General features: G+C 38.2%; 1 non-coding gene across 1 annotated transcript; it reads left to right on the forward strand.

The window, feature by feature from the left end:
* The first annotated feature begins 7,569 nt into the window (after window positions 1-7,569).
* On the forward strand, window positions 7,570-7,676 carry LOC141593214 (small nucleolar RNA R71). The gene has a single exon (XR_012521317.1). It is a non-coding gene; the product is annotated as a small nucleolar RNA R71 (small nucleolar RNA).
* Window positions 7,677-7,915: the final 239 nt, after the last annotated feature.

Consider the following 7,915-nt stretch of genomic DNA (forward strand, 5'->3'; position numbering starts at 1 on the left):
ATTGTTATTAGCTATAGACCAAACCCAATCAAACCCCCACCTTTTGTTACCTTAGACAGAAACTAAGACATCTAAGAATTACGTCTGCCTCTCTGTGGTTCGACCCGACTGCCGCTAGCTATAGTTGTAGTTGGAGATTATAAATTTATTTTTGACGCCTCACGACGGGTATCACCATCATTAGATAATATATGTAAAAACATATCCGAAAACCACTGAAAATTTCGAAGTTTAGCTATTTTTCGTCCAAAAATGACATTTTTATCATAAAAAGCACATTTTAATACCAATATTATATAAAATGAACAATAAAATCCATAAATAAACCAAAATGTCCTAAAAATCACTTAGGACCAGAAACTTTTAACATGCAAGGTTATTTGTAGGTATATCTTCATTAAACCAAATTAATTAGTTTTGTATGTTAATCATATAACTCGGAAAAACTATAAACCGATTTGCATGCAAACAACCTAAGGCTCTTGATACCGCTTGTTAGAAATATTAATCTCATTAATTTACATATTCATATATGAAAAGATTTATTTAGTCATAAAATAAAATTTAGATCTTATGCATGCAAACATAAATAAATATAGAGAAGAAATCGTTTTCCTTACTATAAAATTTCGGATCAAAGGGCACAAGTAAGATCTCCTTCTTACTTGTTCTTGAGCTTTTCAACAATGGATGAGCAAGATTCAAGTTTAGAATCTCTCCCAAAAGCATATACCCAAGGAAATCTCATAATAACTAATATTATTTTGTACTAAAAATAATACAAGTCTTACATAAAATTGACACAAAACAAATTTGTATTTCTCTTGAAAATTTCGGTCAAGAGGAATGATTTGTGAGGTTTATTTTTCTCTAAGATTCTTCACAAGATGGAGAAAGAAAATTTTCTTACACTAGAAAATTATATGTGTAGTAATGAATGAAAAATAGAGAAAATCTCTATTGTGCACCCACAAGAAAACCGGTTGGGGGGGGGGGGGGTCAATATTGGGGAGCCAATGCATGGTCTTGTTCTTCTTAAGGCAAGACTAGGCATGCATGGCTAGAGGTAGTCTTTTATCATTATGTTTTCCACTACGATAAAAAACACAATATATATAAACCTTAATCCCCAATATTTCGGTACATTTGAGATAAAATGAGAGGTCCATTTTATTTTGTCATTTGTCAATTGTGACATATGTGACATGTTACTTGACATGTGAATTTGTAATGTATTTTTAACATATTAAAAAATAACATACTCATAAAATATGCCATATACAAAATCGACTAGTAATTCGTAATTACTTGTACCAAAACGGTTTATCAAATTATAAATTACAACGTCTTGTATTTATAATAAATTATTCATTCAATTTCAATTTCAATTGTTTCGTAAACAATAATTTAATCTAAGTAACAAGACAATTTGATTACTTAGACCGTATCTAATTTAATCGAATTACAATAAGACACGTTAACTTTACTCACAAAATCATCCGTCAATTTTAAGCAATTTAATTAACTCGTATCGGCATACGATTAATTAAATAATCAATTAAGAGTATTTCCCTATAGGTATGACCTAAGGGGATCAACTGATCACCACCGTCGCACGACAGTAATGTCAAACTCTAGATAGCCAATCATTACCGATATGTGTGGACCAGTTTACTGTAAAATATTACATCCCACATGTATTCTTAAAATGAGATTTAAACATGTGATCATCATGATCGACAATTGTGATCGCATTATTGTCGGAGGACACATATTCCAACATAAACGGTAGCCAAGGAGTTATCACACCACAAGGTACTCTTGACTAGGCCTTAATCCATGGGTCAAAGCATACTAGCATGACACATCCTAGGGTGTTTTACAAGTATTCTAACAAGCAAAGTCTTAAGAAAAAAAGGCATCTACTAGGGCCTATGTACACTTGTCAAGCTTCCCAAGTAGACGGTTTCACAAAATTTTTATAACATGCAACTACATGCCATGCTGTAACTAACATGTATACATCCTAATGCATATGATTCTACCAACTAATATGCCAAATATTCTAAATGCAAGTCCTAAATTCACATTGTTTTTACCGCATCAATCAAAATAAAGCCACATAGTCATTAACATAAAGAGGAAAAAGGAGATTGGAAAGATCATACCATGCGGTCTTCAATATCCCCATGTCTCGGATGTGGCGTAGTCGATCAATGTGAACAAGGATAGAACAAACACAATATATACAACAATATATACAAGTGTACACTACAAAGGAAATGAACTTGTTTTTGGTTTTTCAATTTTTCAATTTTTTCAATTTTTCGAAATTTTTGATTTTTTTGGATTTTTGAATAAAAGTTAAGTTAGAATTTCCCATCCCCACACTAATATGGGCATTGTCCTCAATGGCCAATATAATAGGAAATTATGCAAGCATGATGCATGATTTATATACTAAATGCAAGCTATACTAAGCTACACTACATGATGCATGGGTTTTTGTTTATGACGGAGAGCGTAATTTAGATTACCTCCCGTTGCGTATGCATGTACTTCCCCAAACCGAGATAGACATTATTTCTAATGTCTTAAATTTTGGGGTAGTTCATGCACACAAGATGCAATGCATGAAACTATATGTTGTCATTTTGGATTTTTCATGTGGGAACAATAATAAGAACACCTCAATGGGGCCGAGGTGTTAGTCCTCATGTTGCTAGGACTTTCCAAACTATGATCAAGATAAAAATAAAGAAAACAAAGAAAGAAGTAGACAAACCTCAAGAGGGTAGGGGCCTCCAAAGTTTGCTAGTCCTCCACCATATCATCATTGTCATCATTTTCCTCCATGGAATTGGAATCATCTCCACTCTCATCTTCACTTCCTTGATCTTGCTCACTCCCTTCATCATCTTCATTAGCCTCTTCTTCTTCTTCTTCATCTACCTCTTCATCAACACCCTCATCATCAACAATCTCATCATCGACATTCTCATCTTCACCCGGTCTTTCACCACTAGATGTGCTTGGAAAGAAGACTTCCCTATCCGCCCAACTAGGCAAAGGACATGATGGATCAAGTAGTCCTTGCCTAGCTAAATTAAGGAGGGGTGGATATTGGGCTAAGTATGCATCTACTCGATCATTATAAGCTTGTTTGTGCATCTCTTGCATGAGTAGAGTCATGTAGTCATTGCCCACTTCAACATCTTTGGGTTTGAACTCTTGATATTTGAATGGGCAGGGTGGTGTGACAATGGAGGAGGAGGGCTCTTCAATCTCGCCCCTTTGTTGACGGATGATGTACTCGGCATCCTTTGAGAGTGGAAGAAGGTAGTTTGTTCGATGAGCACTTAATCAGCATATCTTGGAAGGCAAAGTGAAAGATCTAGCATCATTGGTTAGCCACCCATAGTTGGTGTCAAGAGAGTTATGCTTGACCCACTTGTACTTGTAAATCATGGCGTCCATGTCAATGAGATGACCCCCTTTGATCGCCACATAGTTGTTATCCTTCTTGAAATTTGCGTCAAAGTGCTTGGCCAAGAGAGTAACTAGACCTCCATTTACCATATGAGCGGTGCCTTCCTTACCACAATCAACATTAAACCATCTTTCCATCAAAAGCCTTAGAGCATTGTAAGGCTTAGTGAATTCCCTTCCGACATTTAAGGCCGACTCAAGTAGAACACAATCGAGCTTGGTGAAGTGATTAGTGCCTTTTCTTGCAATTATAGTATTCCCGATGACCTTGTGCCACACTCTAATGCCCGGATGGTGGACTAATAGAGCGCGACAAGCATGAAAGCTCACAAATTTCTTCCCGGAAATCGCCTCCCAAAGAGGGGCGGGGTCATATTTTTCGGGCATCTTGTGATATCATGGTTTATCACTAAGGCCTAATACCTTACTCAAAACATCAAAGGTAATGCGCCTATTCATATTGGCAAGACGAAACTCGATGTATTCTCTAGTCCCTACCTTAGTCACTTTCAATGAACTTAAGAATTCCAAGGTAATGGAGGGGTATGTCAATTCTCTTGTGGTAAACAATTTACTCAAACCCATGGCTTCAAAGAAGGCTTTTGTTTGTTCAAGGACACCCAATTTGTTCAAGGCATTTTCACAAATGAATTTGGTGGGCAAAATGGCTTTCTTAGCATACTTGGCAAATGTATCCCTATGGGAGTCGGAAATGAAAATTACCTCCAGATAGTTTGATAATTGAGCAATTTCCGGAGTTGTTGTTGTTGTTGCTTCCAAGGGAGGATCTTATTGTTGTTGAACTTCTAAGTTTGCATTAGCAACCACCATAGCCATTGAAGCTTTCTTTGCTTGAAGGCTTTGTTGCCTTTTCGAAAGTGTCTTTGCCTTGAGTGCCTTTGTTTCTCCTTTTGTTCTTGCCATTGTTGATTATACCAAGAAAAGGTTGCAAATCTTAAATTTCTAATTATACCCAAATCGATTTAAGATGAAAGGATTTGTCTTTGTATTTCAAAAATCGACTCAAAGGTTGAAGATTTTGGTGCTTGGATTGATTATTGTTGCAGAAGGAGTGATTAATTGTTGTTGTAAGGAAGTTTGAATTTGATTTTGTTGAATTTGGTTGAGGAAATTTTGTTTTTGGTGATGGAGAGGATGAGGGTTTTGGTCTTTTGGGGTAGTGGTTGAATGTTTGAATGAATGAATGAATGTGGGAAGGGGTATTAAAACACCCGAAAATTTCAAAACTGCAGGGGGAAGACGAGCGGATTCCCGTCGGGACGCTCGGATTCTGCTCAATTTGGCTTCAGGAAAACTCACCTAAAGATGAGCGTCTTTCAGTGAAGACGAGCGGATTCCGCAATTCAGGACGAGCGGATTCCCTTAAAGACGAGCGGATTCTCTTACAGGAACTTTCCTTAATCTGCACTGGCAAAAAGACGAGCGTCTTTTCACAAAGTCGAGCGGCTAGTTTCAGACGAGCGTCTTTTCAGCTTGGACGCTCGGATTCTCTTACAGACCAAAATTTTTCATTTTGCAGCTCATTTGGACGGACGGATTCTTCCACAGACGCTCGGATTCCTATAAGACGAGCGGATTACCCAGAATACGCTCGGATTCCACCTGGTCTACCCGGATTCAGGTCCATCCGTGCACTTGCATATCCCATGTCATTTTCATTCTTCAAATCCCGTGTTCTTCATTGTAGGGGAACTACAAAGGCATGAATAGCCTGGGCAATTGCTATCCCCACAATAAGTTAAAGCACTACACATCAATAAAATCATTAGTCCATCCCTCACTTCTCTAAAAAATGATGAATATCTTGATCAAGGCACAAAAAATCCAAAAATGACAAAAATGCAATGTAAGAATTAAAATGCAAGTTAGGGAGTTAGAAATATTTACAAATGGTGGTTTGGAGAGGACTCCACCAAACTCTCATCTTTAGTGAGATGTCATGGGGGCATGTTCAAGGTATTGTTGATGTTACTCAACACCTTGAAGAAGTAGTCAAAAGCTTGTTCATTATCATGATAAAGAACCTCATTAGATCTTTGCACTTGTTGTCCTTCATGTTGGTCTTGATCGATAGCATTACCAATATAGGGATTGAAAATCCCTTCAAACTCACCGTCCCAAAGACCACAAACTTCATCTACTTGATCATTGAAAATCTCTTGAGTTGATAGAGACAACTCTCCTTCTTTCTTGTTTTGGCCAATGAGGCCATCCTCTTCACTTGTCATGGGTGAGCCTTTCAAGCTCTCTTTGTTGCTATTCTCTTGCTCTTTGAATGGAGAATCATCAACTTTCTTTTTCCATTGGAATTCCGACTTCTTCCTATCATCCTTCCGGTTATAATGATCAACCATAAAACATGGTTCATGCAAACGGGGAGCTCTCATGGTCTTGTCAAGATTGAAAGTTATGGTCTCATCCCCCACCTCTAGAGTAAGCTCTCCATGCTTCACATCTATCACCGCACCCACGGTGTGCAAGAAAGGTCTACCTAGAATGATTGGAATATTGGAGTCTTCTTCCATGTCAACAATGACAAAGTCCACCGGGATGAAAAATTTCCCAACTCTTACGGGAACATCTTCCCATATCCCTAATGGTGTCTTCATCGATCTATCGGCTATTTGGAGTGTAATATTGGTACATTTAAGCTCTCCCATCCCTAACCTTTTACTCACCGAATACGGCATAACACTCACACTAGCCCCTAGATCACATAGGGCTTTGTTGATCGTGATGTTGCCAATGGTACACGGTATTGAGAAGCTTCCCGGATCTTTAAGTTTCTGAGGTGAACTCCCTTGAAGGATTGCACTACTCACCTTAGTGAAGGCGATAGTTTCAAGTTTACGGATCGACTTCTTTTTCGTAAGGATGTCTTTCATGTACTTTGCATAGGCTGGCACATGATTGATTAATTCCGTGAAAGGAATCGAGACATCCAAATTCTTCACAATTTCCATAAATTTTCCAAGTTGGTCATCAAATTTGGGCTTAGCTTGACGACTTGGAAATGGAAGTCTAATCACAATGGGTTCCTTCTCCTTGGCCTTATCTTCGCTTTTTTTTTAAACTTCTTGTTTTGATGGTTCTCCATCCTTGGAGTTTTGCACAATTTCTTCTTTGTCACTAGTTTCCACAACTTCATTCTCAACTTGCTTCTTCGGCACTTCATACCTCGTACCACTCCTCAAGTGAATGGCACTAACCGTTTAATGTCTTGGGGTATTACTTTGAGGTGGTAATTGCCCTTTTTGTCTTTGTGAGCTTGAAGATGCTAGTTGAGTCAATTGGGTTTCCAACATTTTGGTGTGGGGTAGGATGTTGTTGATGGTGATTTCTTTTGCTTGACTATCCTTTTGCATTTGAGTGAAAAACTCTTGTTGATTCTTTTCCATTTGGAGGACCGCTTTTTGAACATCAAAACCTTGGTCATTTTGTTGATTGTATGGAGTTTGATTTTGGTAACCTTGGTTTTGGTTGTAAAAGGGTCTTTGATTTTGGTTCCTCATGGGAGGTGGGGTGTATGTTGGTTGAGGGTTTTGAACATTTTGGCTTTTGTATGAGATATTTGGGTGGAATTTGGTGTTTTCATTGTAATAATTGGAATAAGGGGTACCACTCTTGTATGCTTGAAAAGCATTCACTTGTTCATTTGTTCCCCTACATTCACTTTGGTCATGTCCCAAAGTTCCACAATTCTCACTTATCCCGCTTGGGATTGATGAAGATGCCGTCATGGCATTAACATGATGCTTTGGTGATTTTGAGGCTTCTTCAAGTTTAGCCATAGCTTTTTCGAACTTCAAATTGATGGCATCAATGTGAGAACTAAGTTGAGCACCCAATTGAGTAATGGAGTCCACTTCATGCTTTCCTCCTCTAGTAGCCTTGCGAGGTCTACTATATTGTGAATTATGGACCGCCATTTCCTCAGTCTTGTTCCAAGTTTGATTATCGTCAACTTCGGTGAACATACCATTTGATCCCATATTGAGAATGTTTCTTGAGTCTTCATAACGACCATTCCAAAATTGTCGTACCAAGAACCACTCGCTAAGTCCATGATGAGGACATGAGCGACAAATTCCCTTGAATCGCTCCCAAGCTTCATACAAGGATTCTTCATCTCTTTGCTTAAAGCCCGTAATTTGAGCTCTTAGCATGTTAGTCTTTTCCGGTGGGTAGAACTTTTTGTAGAAAGCTAGAGCCAACTTCTTCCAAGAGTCAATTCCGAGAGTAGCCTTATCAAGGCCTTTCAACCATTGTTTTGCGGTGCCAATGAGAGAAAAAGGAATTAAGACCCATCGAATTTGGTCTTGAGTTACACCGGTTTGAGAAATCGCATCACAATAGTCACAAAAAGTCTCTATGTGAGAGTGAAGGTCTTCACTAGGCATCCCCC

This window comes from Silene latifolia, chromosome 7 (genome assembly GCF_048544455.1).
Source record: "Silene latifolia isolate original U9 population chromosome 7, ASM4854445v1, whole genome shotgun sequence".
Taxonomy (NCBI): Eukaryota; Viridiplantae; Streptophyta; class Magnoliopsida; order Caryophyllales; family Caryophyllaceae; genus Silene; species Silene latifolia.